The sequence below is a fragment of the Monodelphis domestica genome, chromosome 3 (genome assembly GCF_027887165.1).
Source record: "Monodelphis domestica isolate mMonDom1 chromosome 3, mMonDom1.pri, whole genome shotgun sequence".
NCBI classification, from domain to species: domain Eukaryota; kingdom Metazoa; phylum Chordata; class Mammalia; order Didelphimorphia; family Didelphidae; genus Monodelphis; species Monodelphis domestica.
Window position 1 is genome coordinate 393125634 of NC_077229.1, and position 22617 is coordinate 393148250.

At 36.2% G+C, this 22617-nt stretch overlaps 1 pseudogene; it reads right to left on the minus strand.

Moving 5' to 3' along the window:
- Positions 1-9542: 9542 nt before the first annotated feature.
- On the minus strand, positions 9543-10412 carry LOC100618568 (YTH domain-containing family protein 1-like; annotated as a pseudogene).
- Between the last annotated feature and the right edge of the window lie 12205 nt (positions 10413-22617).

Below are 22617 nucleotides of genomic sequence, written 5' to 3' on the forward strand. Positions count from 1 at the left end.
ATTCCGAGGCTGGAACACTGAAAGGCATTGTGAAGTGGGATTTGCTGTGTTTCGGGTTTTAATTTGAACTGTACAAGCAGGTGCAGTGATGGAGGGAGAATTGCTGTTGTTATTACAGTGTTAGTCTATGCTAAAAGGTGAAATTTATCATTAAATCAACTTAATTTTGTGTTAGGTAAGAAAATTTTTATGAATCTACTTAACTTCCCCTTCCCCTCCCCTTTTCTTTGGATACATATCTGCAAATTAACCCATTATTTTCAAAATAAGAGGGGAGTGGTCTGCCACTACCACCATTGCCAGCAACAATATTAAAAAAAAAATGATTACTCCTCTTTACATGGTGTTTTAAGATCTAGAAGAGGCTTATAATTCTATGAGATAATTTAATGTTATGATCCCATTTTGCAGATGGGGAAAATGAGGCTCTGAGTTGACCAGAGGCACACAGCTAATTAAGTTATACAAAGTATAAAGCCATGTCTGTCCAATTCCAACCCTAGATCTAGATGGCAAATACTTCCCACTCCCTACCCTAGCTCAAACCAAAAAGAAAACTACAAGAGTGAACAAAAACATTACAGGAACACCTGGTCTATAATATCTTTACATTTTCATCAAAATATAATGACTTCACACTTAGCAATTTGTTAGACAACTATACATATAAAATAGCCACTTAATATGTGGTGACTTGCTTCTGCCTTTGGGAATAAAAGCAATGTAGAAGAGCCAGTTCTCCTTGAAACTCTTGAAATATATAAGAAAGTGGGGTGGGGGGAGAAAAGACACATATAATTTAATATTTACTATGTGAAATGAATAACATTTGAAAAAAATATATTTTTTCAGATAGGAATATTCAAAATAATAATAATAATGCACTAATATAGCACTTTAAGGACTAAAAAGTGCTTTACTTCAACTGTAAGAATAAGAGGAATTCCCCAATTAATTGTTAAAGGGAGGATATGAATAGACAATGTTCAGAGGAAGAAATTTAAGCAATCATATAAAAAATTCAAACCACTTATAGCTAGAGAAATACAAAGTAAAGTAGCTCTGAGGTTCTACTTCATACCCATCAGATTGGCAAAATCGACAATGGAAAACACATTCATGTACCGTAGGTGGAACTATACATTTGTCCAACCATTCTGGAAGACAACTTTTAACTATGCCTCTAAAATTTCTAAACTGTTTGTACTCTAAATTTTAGAGGCCAAAGAGAGAGAGGAAAAGAACCCATAGGTACAAACACACTCATAGTAAATCTTTTTGTGGTGGCAAAGAGGTGGAAACTAAGGAGATGTCTATAAATGACGGAGTAGCTAAACAAATTTGTTGACTATGATGAAATACTATGTTGTAAGAAATGATGAAGAAAAATAATTTCAGAGAAACCTGTATAGGATCATATAAACTGCTGTACAGTGAACTGAGTAGAACCAGAACAATCTATAGAATAACAATAACATTGTAAGGACAATCAACTTTGAAAAACTAAAGAACCCCAGTCACTGACAATGACCAATGACCAATTCAGAGGACTCAATGAAACATGCTACCCACCTTCTGGCAGAGGTGATGGACTTGGGGTTGTGGCCCGATATATGTCTTTTGTACATGACCAGTATAAGAATTTGTTTTCCTTACCTATGTCCATTTTTATGAGGATTTTGTTTTTCTTTTTCAGTGGAGATGAAGTGAGAAGGAAAATTGATTTTTTCCACTGGAAAAAATGAAATAAATTTTAAAAAATATTTGACTTCATTGCAATCTTATGAATTTTTTTTTGAGAGGGAGAGTATCTGTACTTGTGATTTTATAAGCATGAGAATTTCCTTCATGGAAGAAGACCACTAAATATTGTAGAACTTCAAGGTATACAGAATTGTTTGGGGGGACTAAGAAATTAACATTTGTATAGCTACAGAATTTGTAACTTGAAATTAGGAATCAATCCCCAATCACCTGACTCCAGGATTTTGCTCTTATTATTAGCCCACATTCCTCTCATTTCCCTATTCCCACCATGATTATTTCTTGCTCCAAGATTTCCTCTTAGTTGAATTTTGTTTCTTTTTCTTTTGAGTGAACAAGTCATTGTTGTGGGAAAGTATGAAACCCAGAAGTGAGTGATTAGGCAAATAGGGCCTGATGACCTTTTAGAATCTTAGATTTTAGAGCTAGAAGAGAGGGTATTCTGGTAAATGTTTATAACCACCTCTCTAAGGGTGGTGGGGAGAATGCATGCAAAAGTAATGTGCAGGACATAACTTTAAGTTTAATCTGAATTAACAACATTTTCTCGGTCACGTTTAAAAAGTCTAAACAATCAATAAAATAATAAATCAAGCCCCATTTTGGAGCTGGCAAAATTCCAAGGTAACAGTGCTCACACTGAATGTTCAATAACTCCTTAATTTTATAAATGAGGAAACCTAGTTCTAAAGAGGTTCAATAACCTTTTCCAAAGTTACACAGACAGTAAATAGAAGTCTCCAAGTTTAAATCTGGGTCCTTTCAATGCAAATTCAATGATCTTTCCATTGTACTATACTGTCTCTATCTACTCTTCATTCCTGTTCAGTTAAATGTCTTGCTATTACATTTACCCCCTGCACAATATGTCTTGGAATCATTTCTCTGGACATCTATTAGATTTGAACCCTGAGCAAGTCATTTAACCTTTGTCTACCTTAGTTACTTCATCTATAAAATGGGGATGATAAAAGCACTTACCTCCCAGGGTTGTTATGAGGAAAAAAATGAGAAAATGTTTAGAAAAAATTTTGCAAACATTAAAGAATTATATAAATGCCAGTTATTATTAATCACATAAATATGTTTGTACTTGGTTAATATGAACTCTGTATTTTAATTTTTTGCTATTTGTCGCTGGCATTTAAATCAAATGATATCATTTAATCCAGACATTTACTAAGAGGTACAATCTGGGGATAAAAACAAAACAAAACAAAAATGAGTCCATCCTTTTTCCTCAAAGTGCTTAAATTTTACTAGAAACCTGATATGTGTTCAAATGGTTATGAGAATAATAGGACATATGTTACAACACTTAAAGTTTAAAAAGTTAGAAAATTACTAAAAGCATAGAATCATAGTTTTAGAGGTGATCAGAATAGACTAGATTTGAGAAAGGAAGGCTTAATTCTGGGGAAGTGAAAGAGCAGAGGATCAGAGAAAGTGTAATGGAAGAAATGTCAAAGTTTGATTTTTAATTCAGACAATAACTTCAAAAGGCTCAGACAATGGAAGGTTTGGAGAAGTAATTCCAAGAATCGAGTGGCATAGAGAGAACAAGATGATAGGGGGAAAGTGCATAGTCCTATTTGGTTGAGAAAGGAAATGTTTAGTGAGATGAGTTGGAGGATAATTGAGGTGACTTGACTGCTAGGTTAGGGAGTCCCAAAAGAGATAATGAAAACTGGAAAGATAACTTTGGGGAGGGGGAGATACTACAAGGTGTATCTTCAAGACTACCTTGTTGATAAAAACTACTTTTGCTTTTTATAGCCTGTACTGTGATCAGGAAGCTAGATGATGTGGTGAAGAGTATTAGACTTGGAAAACCTGGGCTCATATCTTGTCCCAGATACTTCATATTTGTCAAACCATCCCACGTCATTTACTGTCACTCAGATTCAGTTTATCATTCTGTAAAATGAGGAAGATAGTACTCTCTTCATAAAGTCTTGGACATCAAATGAGATAGCATGTTTATTTTTAAGCCTCAAAGCATTATATACATGCTAGCTATTAGATCTCTGTTTTAGTTGTATCCTCAACATATTCTCTTAGCCCATTTAAACTGCAAGTGAATCATCCAGTTGCTGAAAGGATAATTGCAATCTGTTATTATTATTATCTTCACTACTGTAGTAAACAATACATTTTCTTTTGAAAATACTGCTTCTGCTTTAGAATGAAGTATTTGTATACAGAAACACTTTTTTCCCCCTCTTTGACTTCTTGTCAAGCAATTCTTTTGGAAATTCTCTTGTCTATTTTAAATCTCTTCCCTCTCTCTTCATCCTCTCTTTACCCCCATCCCATAATTGAGTAAGACTGAGAAAAAGGAATGGTTTGGGGGAAATTTGGACCCCTGAACTCCAATTACAAGAGGCTTCTCTTGGTAGCTTATGCTACAGCATGAAAATACCAAAATCACCCCCTTTAAGAACAAAACAAAACAAATAAAATAATTTATTATAATCAGCAGATCCTGGCAGTCATTTAGGCTGCTCTTGTTTACAAATACAGAAATCTCCCATTGTTAAATTCAACAGTATAGTACTTTTGCTTTATGATCCTTATTTGATGTTTAACATTTATTGCCATAGTAATGGTAGGTCCTCTGACCCAAGGATATTTTCAGTTTGCTGATTTTGTTCTTGATTTTTTTTTTAATGCTCGTAAATCATGGTATCATTAGATATCATATTACTAATGCACCAACACTTCTTAACTATGCTTAATTGTTGTGCTGGCAATGAGGTATATGAGTAGAACTTTCTGAGTGTAGTTGGCAATAAGACAACCATCTATGAGCAGGTTTCCAGCTTATAATATTTTAAAACTAAAAATGCAGTATGTGGCCCTGGCTATTTATGTTTTCTTGACTGCACAGGTTTCCAGATGATGGGTATTATAGTCATTATGCTGACTCTCTTATCCCTTTCACTTATTATATAAAGATATAAGTGAATTTGTCAACTCATCAATTCTGGGATCTCTGGATCTTTAGAAATGCCCATCACATCTACAACTTTTAAGAACAACTTTTTTTTTCTTTATTATTCCTATGCTGGCTCTCATGTGTTATAAATTTTAATATGGATGATTTTATTTTATTTCTAAATCTTTAGAAATGTACCATCTGTTCCTGAACAATTTACTATAGTTGAGTTTGTAAAGTTATACTCTTAACTTTCTCCCAGGAGACCTCCATCCTTGTCAAGACCATATTAGATTGTTCCCTCCAAAGTGCTTTTGGAATAGAAATGTCACCATGAGCTTCATTAGGTGCTTGCTGACATTCTTTATATAGTGGAGACCAATGCTCAGAATTCATTTAACTTCTTTGCCCCTTCAGCTTCTCCTTTAATCATTCCCCCTCCCTTTGTTAATTTAGAGGGCCTACAGCCACAAGGCAGACTTCTTGCTTCAAATGTATTTAAAGCATCTTTTATTAAACCTTTTTATCTCTTTCTCTCTTTGCATTGTCTCTCTGCCATTTTAAATTCTAATTTGAAGCTAATCAGGCATTGTTTGTGCTCTGATCTTTCTATTTCTTCAGACAGGAGTTCCAACATAAAGGTTGCTTTGTGGGACTTAGTACATTTCTTTACTTAACCATGCAAGCTTGCCTTGCCCCTTCCTTTGGGTTTTTCATTTCAGTCTATTTGGGCCTCTATGCAATGTTCCCAAATAGCCTCTAAGCTGACTCTGTATTTTTTTAAAGAGTTTTTTTTTTTACTCTGCCTCAGCCTGCTGTTAAACATTTTCTTCCTAGTTTTAAAGTCTGTCCTTTTGAAATTCATTGTTTCTGTATTATCCCCAGAGGAATCACCCTGCTCTTAAAATATCAAATCTAATTGTGCAGTGATCATTGATCCTAGTGGGATTCCTTCACCAGTCTTCTCCACTCATTTCCTGTATCTGAGGGTCCCTGAATATCATTTGAATAGCAAGACATCCATTTGAATCTCATATGAACTAGAATAATGGGCTGTTTTCTTAGTACTCTTGTGAACACAGTAATGGATTCTTTCCAGACTGGCTGATGATCAACCAGGAAAATACATTAAAAAGGGACTAGAGTCTCAGGTTGCTTTTTTTTTTTCTGGACAAATTTCACAATCCTTAACCCCATGGACTGGAGTCTATAAAAAGAGCAGAATATTCTGTCTGGATAACAGGAAAAAAGCTGCCCATTCTTTGACCTGGATAGAGTGTAAAAAAATCCCCAAACATCCCAGATAACTAAGCCATGTTTTACAACTCAGTTAACTCTGTTATCAATGCATAGAACTGTAGTCCTAAAAAAATGAATTATAATAGCAGAACAAGTTAAAAAGGACCCATACATAGCTTCTACAGCTTTGGATAGGCCTCAATTTTAATAAGAACTCACATTTAACATTTAAACATTTAAAGTTTCCAAAGTACTTTCTTCACAATACTCCTGTGAGGTAATACAAATGTTGCTACCCCTACATTATAGTAGTGGGAGCTAAGATTAAATGGCTTATATTCTCCAGTGGAGAGTATAGGTAGAACCGACAGAAAAGCTAAGTGTAATTAGGCTTCTAGGTATAGCACTGGAGGGAACTTGAAAGAGGAAATCCCGTTCAATAACTCTCCTCATTTTGTAAGTGAGAAAACTGAGGCCTACAGAGGTTATAGCGATCCAAGGCAATCCTCAAGAACTCATGATGAAAAATGCCATCAGCCTCCAGAAAAAAGAACTAATAGAGACTGTATGCAGACTGAAACATACTATATTTTCCTTTTATTTCTTCACTTTTCTTTTGTTTGTGCTTTCTTTCACAAAATGACAAATATGAAAAGATGTTTTACATTATTATTATACATGTAAAAATCTATATCCAATTGTCATCTCAGGGAAGAGGGAGAGAAGGAAAGGAGAGAGGATAAGAATTTCACTCAACCTTTTAAAAATGGTTAAAATTTTTTCCACGTAATTTAGGAAAAAAATTTTTTTTTTCCTTTAAAACTAGGGCAGGCTAGATCTGGAAAGTGAAGATGACTCTCTGAATCCCCAAAAAAGACTTATGGGAAAACAAAATAAGTAAATAAAAGTAAATTTCAAAATCCTCACTCAATCAACAAGCCTATTAAGCAACCACCATGCTGAGCACAGTGCTAGGTACGAAGTCTATAAGTAAAACTAATAAAATAACTCCTACTTTTAAACTGAAATTCTAACGAGGAAGAAAATAAATACCTTGGCTATGTATGTTTACACTCATATGTAGTATAAATATAAAGGAAACTGTAGCAGTCCACCCCTGGCTATGAGCAAGGGAAACAGTTAGTATGTACAGAGTGGCTTAGAAGAGAGCATGCTCAGTCTTGAGCATGCTCAGTCTTGCATATGGCTGGGAAAGCCTCTGACCCTTGACCCCAGCTTCCCCCAGGTTAGGCGGGAAAACAGGTTTCTTTGTGTTCACCTGGCTAAGAGAAACCACACCTATACCTTGTCATTAACCAATGATAATCATCCCTATGTATTGTGTATATTTGCATATCAAAGAGATTAAATACCTGGCCACAGCAAGCTCCGCCTCTCTTCCCTCTCTTCCTCACTTGGATCTCAGTTCTCACTGATGCCTGTCCTTGCTGGAGGCCTCTGGCCAAGCTCCATCTTTGATTCCTTTCCTGATCTACCTCTCCCACCTGGGACCTGGCCTTCGGCCAGGCACTTTCCTTTCTCTATCATGTCTCTGACCTGTGTGGTATTAAATTTGGATCACTGGAAGGTATAAGCCTTCTGAGTAGTCCACTGATCGGAGTTTCTGCTGTGGCTCCTTTGTAATCAATAAGGCCTGGATTTCTGACTCATTCCTGCCACCTCATATCTCTAACTTGACTCCGCCACCCCCCTCGCGGCATACAGAATTTCTATCCTTCCTCTATCTTCCTATCTTGAGGCTTCTCACAGTTTCAAGGAAGCTTCAGAAATAAATACAAAGTAGTACAAAGTATCTAAATATAAGGGAGATTAGAAGGGAGAGTATTAGCAGTTGTAGTAGATCAGGAAAGTCATTAAAGCAGGGGTCCCCAAACTTTTTACACAGGGGTCCAATTCATTGTCTCTCAAACCATTGGAGAGCTGGACTATAAAAACCTAACCTTAACCCTAACCCTAACCGTGCAGCAGTATACACAGTGTGGAATCTCCTCCCTTAGATCACTGTTAACCATGCTGATGTCTTCCATTGTGCAGCCACATAATTCTTTGCAGGCTGCCTCATTCTAAAACTCCATGCAAAGGTATACATCACTGGAAGTAGTACTGTACGTGAACAATGCCACGATTTGGGGCTCCGCCACATACAGTGCTCTTCTCACTGACCACCAATGAAAGAGGTGCCCCTTCTGGAAGTGTGGTGGGAGCCAGATAAATGGCCTCAGGGGGCCACATGTGGCCATAGTTTGGGGACCCCTGCATTAAAGAAACACATTTTTCAAAGAGATAAACAAGTCAACTGTGTGGTATAAATAATTCTAACCTGTTTTTTTGTTTTCAGTATTTTTAAGAGAAAGTATTTTTAAAAGAACATTTTACTTGACAACACAATGCATGGTTTCTTATGTTCTCCAAAAAAACATAGAAGGAAGACAGTATATGAAGGCTCATATTTATACATATTTGGTTATTATCTTATATTGAATATAAGAAAAGGAACATAATTTTTGCCAAAACTAAAAACAATTAATAATAATCTTTGGGAAGCATTAGGCCTTTAAATTTTTTTTAAAGGATGCTTATCTTATAGTTTATTAGGTCAGTCTGATTAATAGCTGACTTAAAAAAAATACAGCTTTATTAATGGATTCCATAGCATTGTACATAGAAAAAATAAAACAAATTAATACAGATCCACCTGGGGAGGGGGGGGAAGCTACAAAGTAATTAAAGATACAACAACTTAATTTCCCCTGCATGAGAAGAAGATACATTGGAGCTGAAAGCTTTAGTCAGTCCTGATGCCTAGATAAAGCACCAGCATTTTTAAAGTTTCTTTTCAGAGTTGAGTTTGTCAACAGTTCTAGGTTTATCTTTATTTTTATTGTTTGTTCCATTTCTGCTATTCCTTGTGTACTACTTCTTCCTCTTGGCACTTTTCATAATGAGAAAAGTCATCAAAGATGGAGGTCGTATGCTTGTAGGTGAAAATAATTTTAAGCACTTGTTTAGCTTTTTCTAAGGGTACCTCCTGTGTGTCACAGAAGTTTGTTACTGGTTTGTTGTCATTATTCTCCAGTCTGATGTGTGGAAGTTGGTTGTTGGGCACATCCTTGACAAAGATCCACTTGACATCAAATTTTCCCTTCCATTTGTACTGAGGCCAAACACTAGTACTAGTACCATAGTCCACAGGTGACTTCATCTCTGCCACTCCACAAAAATGTCCACTACCATTGACACTGAAGAGCAAATAGACAGAACTTTTACTGTTCAGAGAGTGGAAAGAACTCTCCAAACTTTTGTTTCCATGTTCTGTGCAACACCAAGGGATTATTTAATGGAACAATGAATATCATCCTCAGCTCTTTATTATGAACACACGTCCATTTTTAAGGTTCCAATCAAATTCTTTAGGATTATAACTATGGGCAGCTTCAGTTTTCAAGGACAGGGTGTGATTCTCCACTTGGAACAGAATTAGTCGGGGTATTTCAGTAGAATTGCTATCGCTACTAGTTCCTCCACTTTATTCAAAAACTGCATTTCGATTGCAAGGGGCTACCCAGCGGTTTGGGGGTGGTTATTGAGGGTTCTGATATTGTGTTTGGGCCAAAGGAAAAGGCTGAGTTGGGATAGGATGAACAATCTGTTGTTGTGCCTGTGGGAGAGACTGAGGTAATGGAATCTGTTGGAGAGTAGGAGCTTTGTTCACAGGCCCCTTATTATCCCAAGGACCAATGCCCATATTGTATTTTATAGGTGGTGGAGGTAAAGCAACTCCAATTATAAGTCCACTTTTTGTTTTCACTTTAGTTTGTGGTTTTGCAGGTTTGCTAGCAATGGCGGCCCAAGATGTTGGTTTTGAAACTGGTAAGTTTATATTTAATCCACCATTACCAGAAAGAGCCAGTCATTACAGTACTATTAACAGATCCTACTGTCTTAACTCTCTCCATCTCCATCAATCTTAAGTCCAACCATTCCCTGCTCAATGTTATTCATCCCAGGTGCTTTAGTTAAAGTGTCATTATGAAATCCTGTCTATACATCAACAATAGTACCACCCAAAGAACTGGGTGGGTAGCTATAACTGTTTCCATCAGCTGAACTTTGATTCTGTTTTCCTTGGGATCCACTTGTTCCCCATGCTGAAAATTCAGGGTTTTCTGGGGAAAAAATAAACCTGTGTTGATAGATATTGTTTCAGAGACCCCCAGGTTGTCCAAAAACAGCATCATGCATGAAATGATGATCTCCATTACTAAGCTGTCCATAAATGGTGAGATATGGAATAGGTGGATCACCACCAGTAGACCATGGTGCTTCACTGAGTAAGGAAATCCAATAGATGGTGGATAGTAACTAGAAAGGTAGGGATCAGTCATTGAGGGGTAACTATTATTATGATTCGACTGTCCAGAAAGGTAGGGTTCAAAGTCATTGTCATGTACTGTATCCTTCTGACGTGGCGAACCACTTTGTACTTTATTATCTTGTCCTTTTGTTCTCCTCCACTCAGGCACCAGGCTCCCAGAGTTGGGGCAAAACAGCAATGGAGGACCACGAGGAGGAGTAGTAAAGGGCTGAGGAGATGGAGACCAGAGCCTCAAGATGGAGATAAACAGAGGAAGCCCCGACTCCAATGGCAGCAGCGGAGACTGGGATGAAGCTGTGCAGACCTAGACCTGGTTTTAAATCATCCCTCTGATGTTTGTTGTTTGTATGATTTCCTTTTTCTGTTTTCCTTTTTCTGCTTCTCTTTAGTCTTCTTTTTGAATGTCAAACTTTCTATGCAGCTCTGGTCATTTCATTAAGGATTCTTGAAAATTCTCAATATTGTTAAGTATCTATATCCATATTTTTTTTTCTTTGAAGTATTATATCAAGTTTCACTGGGCTATAATTTTAGTTCTTTTGCCTTCTGGAATATCATAATCCAAATACTGAGATACTTTAAACTGGAAGCTGCCAATTCCTACATAATCCTGATTGTGGCTTCTTTCTGGTCCTTTGAAGTATTTTTTCTTTGGTCTGAGAGTTCCAGAATTTGTCTATAATGTACCTGGGATTTTTCCTTTTGGGATTTTTTTCATGAGGTGATAGACGGATTCTTTCAATTTCTATTTTTATCCTCTGCTTCTAGAATGTCAGGAAATATTTCCTTGAAAATTTCTTGAAGTATGATTTTTTTTGTTCTTTTTGTTAATATTGGCGGTAGTTTTCAGGCAGTTCAATAATTCTTAAATTTTCTCTCTGCAATCTGTTTTCCAGGTCAGTCATTTTTACAATGAAGATTTCATATTTTCTTCTTTTTTTCCCATTCATTTGCTTTTGTTTGATTGTTTCTTAAAGCCTCATGGAGTCATTATTTTCCATTTGCCCAATTCTAATCTTTAATATATTATTTTCTTCAGTGAATTTATATAGCTCTTTTTCTTTTTGGCCAGTTCTACTTTTTGGTAGAATTTTAAGAACTTGTTTTCTTCAGCAAATTTTTGTATCTCCTTTTCATTTGGCCAGTTCTACTTTTTAAGGAGTTGTTTTCTCCTAATCAAAGTTTTTAATATCTTTTCCCATTTTTTGTATTTCCTTTATCAAGATGTTGGAGCCTAAGACCAACTTATTTATTTTAATACTTCACATGTAGCTATTTTTATAATACTATCTTCATCTCTGTTTCTCTTTTGAACATCTCCATCACCATAGTAGTTATCTCAAATTAGATTTTTTTGTTTATTTGTTCATTTTTACCTGTTTATTTTGTAATTTTTATTTTTATTTTTTTTTACTGTATAGTAAAGTTGAGTTTTGCTTATGGATTTGAGGAGAATTTGGAAGGGTTTAGGGGGTAGCTTCCTTATTCTGCCATCTTGACATCCTCTAGTTTAAGAAAAAAACAAAACATAAACACAAGAAAGTGACCTGGTAATAATTAGGCCAAATTTGTGAGATGGTATTATATCAGATATCCTCATCATATTAAGATATAATGAAATTTACAACTTTTCAAGTAGTATTTCTTGCCAAATTTCTATTTTGCCTCCATTTAGAATGCTATTTAACTTATTAGAATAGTTCTACATTATCCCAAGAAACACACAATACTTTCTTGAGAATATCTATATGGTGGAACTAGTTTTTAATGTTCCTTTAAAAAAATCTATAATTTCATCAGTTTTGGTTTCTACCAGTCCAGGTCATGACTTTTGAGAATCTTTTTTTTTTTTAAACATTATTTTATTTGGTCATTTCCAAACATTATTCATTGGAAACAAAAATCATTTTCTTTCCCCCACCTCCCCTCCCACCACCTCTCCCATAGCTGATGGACTTTTGAGAATCTTTGTAGATTTTTTTTTTTCAGTTTCTATGTATATGAAAAACCATCCATCAATGGCCAATTTCCTGATAAGAATTTTTGCACTTCAAATAGACACAAAATAGATTGCTGGACCTCAACTTAAGACATGAAAGTCTTTTAATAAGTGAAGAGGGCACGGACAGGATGAAATGCTGAGTTTAGGGAACAAGTTGACCTGTTCGTCTGGAATGTAGCATTTGGAGGAAAATTCATTAAGCTTTGTGAGACATTGAAATAGACCTTAAATAGAGATTAAGAATAAAGAATCAAAGTTAAATATAGTGTCATCAGAAACCCAAATCATAAGGTAGGTAGAGTAATCTAAATGCTTTATATTTGCTACCAGTGAAATTTATTGATCTTTTGAATTTGGGAATTCTAAGCTGCTGTGGCCCAAACTAATTGGGCAACTAAACTAATTTAGTTATTAATATGATGAATTCCCAGAAGCATGGTACAATCAGGTTCCTTAATGGAAATGGGGGAGAGCTGCCCCAAGACAGAAATGAAACAGATTATAGCTCCCATGCTGATTAGATACTCACTGGGGATATCCAATCTCAGAAAGAAAGAAAGAAAGAAAGAAAGAAAGAAAGAAAGAAAGAAAGAAAGAAAGAAAGAAAGAAAGAAAGAAAGAAAGAAAGAAAGAAAGAAAGAAAGAAAGAAAGAAAGAAAGAAAGAAAGAAAGAAAGAAAGAAAGAAAGAAAGAAAGAAAGAAAGAAAGAAAGAAAGGAAGAAAGAAAGAAAGGAAGGAAGGAAGAAAGAAAGGAAGAAAGAAAGAAAGGAAGGAAGGAAGGAAGGAAGGAAGGAAGGAAGGAAGGAAGGAAGGAAGGAAGGAAGGAAGGAAGGAAGGAAGGAAGGAAAGAAGGAAGGAAGGAAGGAAGGAAGGAAGGAAGGAAGGAAGGAAGGAAGGAAGGAAGGGAGGGAGGGAGGGAGGGAGGGAGGGAGGGAGGAAGGAAAGAAGGAAAGAAAGAAAGAAGGAAAGAAAGAAAGGGATGGAGGAAGGGAGGAAGGAAGGAAGGAAGGAAGGAAGGAAGGAAGGAAGGAAGGAAGGAAGGAAGGAAGGAAGGAAGGAAGGAAGGAAAGAAGGAAGGAAGGAAGGAAGGGGAAGGGAAGGACAGGACAGAACAGGACAGGAAAGGAAAGGAAAGGAAAGGAAAGGAAAGGAAAGGAAAGGAAAGGAAAGGAAAGGAAAGGAAAGGAAAGGAAAGGAAAGAAAGGAAAGAAAGGAAAGAAAGGAAAGAAAGGAAGGACAGGACAGGACAGGAAAGGAAAGCAAAGCCCTTACTACTCTTCTGCCTTGGAGCCAATACATAGTATTGACTCCAAGATGGAAGGTAAGGGTTTAAAAAAAAAAAAACTTGACTTGAAGGATAGTTACACATCTTAACTTAGAGATGGTTTGGTATCAAGTCTATTTCCTATGTTTTCTTAATTTAAAGGGAATTTTCAACTTATAATTGAAATTTGGGTAAAATTATAAAATAGCTTTGTTAGGTGGTAGAATTGTGTCACTTGTGAGGACTGAACTTTGCTTAGTGCAGTTCTATTAGCTGGAAAGCAATAAAAGCCAACTTGTTTTTACATTTCAGCTCCTTATGTTTCATGGTCACAGTGTCATATCAATGAAATATGTCCTTCTTGATTATATTGCCCATGAAATGCAGCTTTTGTCAATAACTTTAAGTGCAAATTTTTCTATATGAATACTCAGTAGTCATAAAAGTAATCACACAAACTCTCTTTTTCCCCAAAATGATGGTGTAAATTTTTCCAGTCATATTATAAACATTAGCTTGTTATATAGACCACATATATGGTGGGCATCACAATTCTAGCAAAGCTGGTTATTTAGCTTTTTCAGATTTCCTTATCCCTTTCCATGGAGCTCAAGAATTTTTTTTCTTCAAAAGGCCTAATTATTGTTATTAAGAACAATGGATTCTATTAAAGCCTTAGCTTTAGAAAAAAGAATATTACATATGTCAGAAGTCTTCTTGGTTGTCTCTTCTCAAAAAAAGGGGACCACTTTTCTCCTTTCTTATGGATATAAACAGACCAAATTATAATCACTAGGAAGATATTTTCTTTATTAACAATAAATTTGATAATTCAATGCTATTCATAGTTCATAATTAACTTCAATAAACATTGATTAAACACCTGCTATGTGTAAGGCACTGGGTCAGGCACTAGGGATATAAAGACAATTTGAAAAATTTTGCTTTCAATCTACTTTTCATTTTATTTTATTCATTCTTCTAAAGGTGGAGCTGGAGAAGGGAAGGAAAGACACAATATTTCAGATAAATAAATATAACTTAATTTGGAGAGGAGGAGGAGAGCAATAAAATCTGGAATAAGGGTTATTAGTTTAGTTTAGTTTAGTTTTTTTTTGTTTGTTTTTTGGTATTATGACCTTGTTGGCACACTAATGAAGCTTATTAGCCTCTTCTCTGAATAATGTCCCTTAAATGCATAAAATTGAATATATAAGATTATTCCCCCCAAAAAGGGAATCATAGTTAACATATAGAGTCATCAGAAACTAATTCATAACCTAAGCATGCAGTACATGACTAGTTCCTCCTACCAGGAAAATTGAGAATTATAGATCTCTTGGGTTTGGGAATTATGATCTGCATTGGACTAAGCTAATAGTGTCCAGAATAATTTGGACTTTAATATGGTGATCCTTCAGAAGCATGAGGCCATCAGGTTGACTAAGAGATAGGAGGACAAGAGGAGCTGGCCCAGGTCAGCCCAGTTATATTAAAATAAAGATCTAATTTATTTCCCATTCTTACTCATAGACTTCCTGAAATCTATCCATAGATCCTGTGGACCCCAGGTGAAAAGCCCTTGAAGCAGAAGAATTCAGAAAGTCTTTCCATAGAATAAAACATATATAATTGAATCTTGAAGGCAGCTAAGCATTCTAAGTGAAGAGGGCACGGACAGGATGAAATGCTGAGTTTAGGGAACAAGTTGACCTGTTCGTCTGGAATGTAGCATATGTGCATTCTGCTGTTTTTCTCTAATAGAATATAACCTCAATGAGTGTAAGGGCTGTGGCATTTTTTTCTATGTACCCTCTGGGCCTTAATTGGTGCCTGATACAGAGTATTACTTAATAAATGACTAACAACAACAACAACATTGAATACTGTGAAGGAGAATATTGTGCAATAACTATGAAAAAGTGGGCAGGATCCAGATTGTGAGCCACTTTGAGAAGTTTGTAATTTATCTTAGAGCTAATAGGGAGCCACTAAAGATTCTTGAACAGATTTGAGTTTTTTTACTTCTAAGGGAAAGAAAAGTTATAGTAATTATATTTATTTCCAGACAAAGTAAATGACATAAGAAAATGGATAAAAATGAAAAAAAAAAACCCAAAACTTAAGCCTCATGATGATATGGATTTGTTTGAACATATTATATATGAACTGCCCAGGAGCATTAGGTCATCTACTTTTCCTTTTCTCTTTCTTTGCTTCCATTTTAAAGATTCAGTTATAGTTTAGTTTATAGTTATAGTTTAGCCAAACAAATCTACTCAGTGACCCTAATGATATTTAAAATAAGTCATCATAACAAAGATTGCCTGTAAAGGGTTGCTATCCTTATACTGTGACACTAATATTTTGATAGGAGTTTTTCATATAGAATATTGTAAACATCTTTATATGGTATTTTCACATCAACCATATGTTATATACAACAAGTATCACTAACATTATTTCCAGGAGATTGTAATATCTCAAAGGCACAGTGGATTCTGTCTTATTTCTGATTATTGACATAAATGTCCTCTCAAGATAAGTTTAAGGTTTTTGGCTTTTTATTTAAAACCCTTACCTTCCTTCTTGGAATCAAAACTGTGTATTGGTTCCAAGGCAGAAGAGTGGTAAGGGCTAGGCAATGGGGGTCAAGTGACTTGCCCGGGGTCACACAGCTGGGAAGTGTCTTAGGCCAGATTTGAGCCTAGGACCTCCCATTTCTAGGCCTCGCTCTCAGTCTACTGAACTACCCAGCTTCCCCCAAGTTTAAGTTTTTTAACCTTTTTTCTCTGGATTTACAGTCAATAGAAATTTTGATGAACAAAGAGATTGAAAAGTAAAGAGTTTTTGTTTCAGGAAATCAAATGAGCTTGAAAAGAGGTAAGGATGTATATAGTCTAACTGAAGCATATATTCTGCTGTGTCCCCAACTTTTAACCTATCTTCCTTACAAACAATAACCTATAAAAAAAACCTGTTAGGTCTGTCTGAATTAACAAATACACATTCAATTTAACTGAAATTGCCATGCATTACTTTTGTGAAATTAGTCTGATTACTTGAAGCTTGCTGAGTTTCAGTTTCCTCACTTGTAGAATACGATGGTGGTGTTGGACTAGGATCTGTGTTAGTGAAGGGGAGGCATGGGTGCCCTAGGGGCATGGTGGGGGCTGCTGCATTCCCCCTCTCTACAGTGCCTGAGGACAATTTTTATACATCCCACTCCTCTGCCCAGCAGCTGAATACTAGCACACTTCTTCCACTCTCTGGGGGTAATGTGGAGAAGGGCCGAGGGGCATCACAGATGGCTTGAAGTTGCAGTTTGTGCACGAGTTCTTGAAAAGGGTTGCCAATGCTGGACTACGTGAACTTTAAGTTCTTCTCTAGCCCCCAGTCTCTTGTCCTATGAATGATATGCTTATTGTGTAGTAAAATCAGATGTTTTGTTTGGTAGATATTATTCTGACATTAGATGAGTCTTTTTGTTAGCATGACAGGTAGTGTGAATTTTAGATTTATGCCACCCTGCTTAGTCTTTAGAATTCTAGAAACCAGGAATGTATACACCCCCACTGAAGGATTAAGTGTGGGAGAGGAAGGTCTATGACCAACATGTGCTAGCAAGTGACAAATCAGAAACAATTGACAGACCCCCTGGAATGTCCTAAGCCAAGCTTAAGCTACCATTGGTACATGTGAGATGCAGGAAGTGATGTAAAGAACTACCTATATATTTCACATCACTTCCTGTGATCGCTCTCTCGGTGGTGTTGGGAGCTCTGGGCTGCATTTGACATACTTGCGGGTTTTGGCTCTGTAGCGTGATTTAGGTGAGGTGTCTTCCCTGAGCAACCTTGGTGAGTGGTAAGGCTGATTCCTCCTTTCCTTGACCTCCTGAAAAGCACTAACCTCCTGGACCCTCATCTTGGAGGGGGCCTCGTGGCTAGAAGCAGAGCTAGATTTAATCTTCTGAGAAGGCCCTTTGGCTGAGGCCTGTGAACTCCCCTTGGCTTAGGCTAGGCTGGTGAAATCTTATACCCTTTCTTCTCTCCCTTCTTAATTTCTTCCTACTATTGTAATTAAACCACCATAGAAAACCCCAGTTGACTTGAGTATTTTATTGGGATTGAATTTAAATCCCTGATGACCACTAATATAATATATTCAGTCAACAGCCCTAATTTTGCCTTTAACAGTTGTAGAGTGTCATCTGCTAAATTCTAAATCTGTACTTATTTTTAAATTTTATATCTTTGATTTTTTCTCATTTATCAACTTTTCTTGGATCCAAATAGCCTTTAGTTTTAGTCCATACAGACTGTGACCCTGGGTAGTTCACTTACCAAGTTAGTAACTCCAGCATCTTTCTAAGAATACGTATCTAAGATTATTACCTAAGAATAAAAGTTAAAGAAAAGTTGTCATATTGCATTGATGAGGGGACTTTCTTTATCAGAGAATTTTCTATACCAATGAATTGAATCACAGGTCCTAACAATGACAAAAATTAAACAAAGTTTTCCATAAGGATGGTGCTAATGTTAAAATAAAAAAAAATCTTGTAAAAGCATTGGGAGAAAGAGGAAGAGTATAAAATGATGAATTAGTTATAATTGTAAGCCCTGTATTCAAGGAGCATATAAGCTAGTAGGTGAGATAATAGCTATAAGATGAGTTAGAATATAATCAGTTCATAAAAGAAATATGATCAAAATGGTATGAAAAACTTGACGTGAAGAAGGTGGCTTCCATTTGGCATGATAAGATAAGCTGCATAGAAATGCCTGAGTTGGATCTGAAGAGACAAGAAAGATTCCAGTAGATGAAAGAGAAGGAAAGTATGGAGGAGAAAGTAGGCTAGGGATGAGAGATCACTTATGATAAAGGGATTAAATCAAAGCTCCTGGTTGCTGGAAGTTGGTTATAAATTAGTTTGATATTTTGCAAATGGTCCCTATGGCATGATTGTGTTTCTTTGACCTATCTAAGACCTCTTTCCATGGGACACCATTCTAGTTCTTTTACAGTTCATAGGAGACATTTAAAGTGATCAAGTCCTTTTTTCTCATTTAGTTGGAATATTTTTTTTTAATTTGAATACAGCAAGACATGACCATTTGGTCAAGTACAAGGATAAAGCCTTTTATTTTAGGTGGAGTTAGGTAAAGTATTTAATGGTCAAAAGACATCAACATGCCCCAATTCAGCTCTCTCGTGGCAGCACTTTGTTTATACTTGTTCCATTACTTTGTTCTGTTCTAGCTGCTGTTATAGCTATTTCCAGAAAAGACATTTTGACTAGAAAACATGTACTAGTGTAGCAAGAGTGAGGATGTAAAAGACTGGCTTTATCACTGAAGGAAGCTAAGTGACTTGGTGAATAGAATGCTGAACCTGGATTCAGGAAGATCTTAGTTCAAATTTGGTCTCAGCCATTTATTAGCTGCGTGACTGTCCCTGGGCAAGTCCCTTAATCTGTGGGGGTCTTATTTTTCTCAATTATAAAATTGTATATAATAAAAGCACCTACCACTCAAGGTTGTTTTAAGGGCCAAATGAGATAATTTGTAAAGAGTTTGGCAAGCCATTTATTAGCTGCGTGACTGTCCCTGGGCAAGTCCCTTAATCTGTGGGGGTCTTATTTTTCTCAATTATAAAATTGTGTATAATAAAAGCACCTACCACTCAAGGTTGTTTTAAGGGCCAAATGAGATAATTTGTAAAGAGTTTAGCTATCATCATCATTATATTATTGTTATTGCCCAGAAATTTAAAAAGAATCAGAACAACTACAGCTTACTTTTCATTCAGTTCCATGCTCCCATTTAACTCAAACACTATCCAAGTTTAGGCTCATTCTGCTCTCCTCACTCTTATTTCCTCTTTCTTCCTTCTTCCTCCTTTATTATACTACTGAAAATTCAGATACAAGGCAGATAAAATCTTGAGCTCTACAATCAATTTAACCAACTCACAATCAAAGCTAGTGGTGTCTCCATGTGCCACCTTTATTTTTATTTTTTCCCCTCTCCCCACATCAAGATTATGCTCTGAAATCTCCAAAGTTCTGTACTTCAAACAACAATGAGACTGCTAGGGACCTGTATCCCATACTCCATGTAGCATAGCAGGCATGTTAGCATCTTGGAAGTATGATTGATGTATTGATATTGTATCCTATGTATTCATTTACCAGAATCATGATCAGATCACTTAAAGATCATTGTATAGAAAGCAACAGTCCAAAGGACAAGTGAATTCCTTGGTGACGCGTTGCCACCATAGTGTCCTAGCTCACACCTTTTCGAACCACATTGCTTTCCGAAGTGCATGCTGGATTAAACTCCTCCTCTTTGATTCTGTGATTGTCAATTCAACCAATGTTAAAACCTATGTCATGTCACATATTCATTAATTGCCTCCCATTTCACATTCCTAAAATCTCCAATAAAAATTGGGGAATATGTGTGAGAATCCCTCTTGCCTTGCCTTTCTTGCTCTTGCTCTTGCTCTTGCCTCTTGCACTTCTTAACCTTACATCTCTTGGTCTTGCCTATATTGCTCCTCATGTCTGCTTGATTTTTGCACTGCTGTTGTACCACATATCTCCCATTAATCTTTTGGCTCACAGGCCCATGGGAGGTATTACAGGGATCCCAGCTCCCCACATATTCTCTTGTTTCTTATACTTATAATTTCTCCATTTATTATCTTGCTCAAGAGAGATATTGATGGAGCTCTCGACTCCCCACATGTTTTAACTTGTTATCTCTGAGTCTTTATTACTGTGTCTCTCCTTCTAACTGCATTATATATTCATCCATATTCCTGCAGCCACCATTCTCCTTCTCAGGTTGCCACCCATGAGTAAACTATATAGGAACTTCAGGCAGTCCCTATACTCCACCCCATTCACAACATACTATGTTTTCTCATGTGCTCTGAAGCACACAACTACTTACTCTTAGAGCCATCTTAGTCATGGCAATACTACTATTATGATATACATACTTGAATTTGTTTCTTAGCATCATGTGACTATGCACAATAGGAGTGGTCTCTTCATAAATCAACTTGCAGTTTCAGGCAAAAATACCATCTTCATAACTTTAAGTGACATTGATCCTTAATGACTGTAGCTACTCAACCCATCAGGGTATAATCATTCCCCCTTCATAATTTAACACTTTAGATTAGGCCGTCAGTAGAATCACTCAACCAATAAATATTTATTGAAAAGCTATTGTGTGTCAAGCATGATGCTAAATTCTGAAGATACAAAGATACATGAAATTATCCATGACCCTAAGCATCTTACATTATATTTGAGTTGGACAAAAAATTGAAAAGAATGAGAAGGTGCTCAGAGGTTTTGAACTGTCCTGGTAGAAGAGATCATTTTAAGTTTGTTTTACTTTTACTAGTTAATCTACATTTTCTATATTATATAATCTACATTTCTATATTATATAAATCTCCCCAGATAGTGATTTAAAGTTTAAGTTTTGTTTTGCTTCTACTGGTCAGACTGGATTTCTATATCATATACCCTCCCCCCAGATATTTATTTAACTTTTCATTTTATTTTGCCTTTGCGGAGTCCAAGGGTGCCTAGTCACCCCAAAAAAATCAGTGATCTTTTTTCTAGTCCTGATAGAAAGGAGTATATATTGGCAATCCAGCCAGAATAAGATGATAATGACATGGCAAAATAAAAAAGTGTTATTTATCACTGTTGCAGTGTCACCAACTTGTTATTTTTATTGTTCTTTAGAATAATGGGATTTATTAAGGCAATTTATCCTCAAGTCGCATGGTCAATGTTATATAAGAATGATGAAGAACAACTCTGAATATCCAAAAAGGACAAGAACTTGCAAATGAATAACAATGCCTGATTTTAAATAATGATGTGCTTTAAATTCTGGCCATTTGTAGAAGGCAGAAATTATTCCTTTCTATTGTAGCAATAAAACAGAAATAGAATTTTTTTTCAAGCTCAATTTGGAAAAATGAGAAAATTACAAGTCTTTTGTGAAATCCCAGACACCAAATAAAATGAAAACAGCTGTGTATACAAAATACCATGTAGACAGTGGTAGGGCATATATCTTAAAAAGTCAAGAAAGGATTATATAAACATATTGACCAATATACATCTGGGAATGGTACAAACTCATTCAATAGGCACAAATCACTAAATAGTTGTTGGTCACTTGAAATTCCAGTGACTAAAAGTATGGCAAGCAAGTCTGCTTCCAGAAAGTGTGCTAAATTCCACTATTCCATAGTGCTTAAAAGCGGAGCATTACAAAAGTTTGTCACATAGAAGGAACCAAGTGATCAAAGTCTACCATTAGCAATTAAAATTAATGAAAGGCTTTGTGGCAACTCTACAGCATGACTCTTGTCCCCTAAAAGAGAAAACTGTTTGCCATGAAGAGCAACATAATGCGAAGGCACTGCAAGTCAGGCTGCTTAGAACAGCGGCAACCCTAAGTCTGTGACGGTTATGAATTAGGACATAAATTCCACTGAGACAGTGCCTTTGCTCCTAAGAAAATCCGAATCTCCATCTGAAGTTCCAAGGACTTTAAATCACACACCAGTGTCTTCAGAAAAAGCTGATGGAAATTAAGAATGAGCAGGCCAATCTTATCTGCTCCTATCTGTTTGCCACCAACTGAAAAATGAGCAGAGATTAATAAAAAAAACCCAAGGCACTAGATGGGCCTAGTAACTTGCATTCCTTGGGAATTGTAATGAGCCTGAAAATATAAATGTTTGCCATTTGAAATCACAGTAATTGTGACTGGTGGGGCTAGGTGATGTGTCTTACAAGGTAAGCCCTCAGCTAAAAATAGGCCCCACAGTTCACATGGGAATGTTTGACTCCACTCTGCTTTAGATGAACCCTGAGAAGGCTCCAGCTCTGTTTCACACTCCATCTAAAGTGAGCAGCCGTCCCTTAGTTAGATTACCAGGAGGGGTCATTGTTCTGTAGCCCTGGG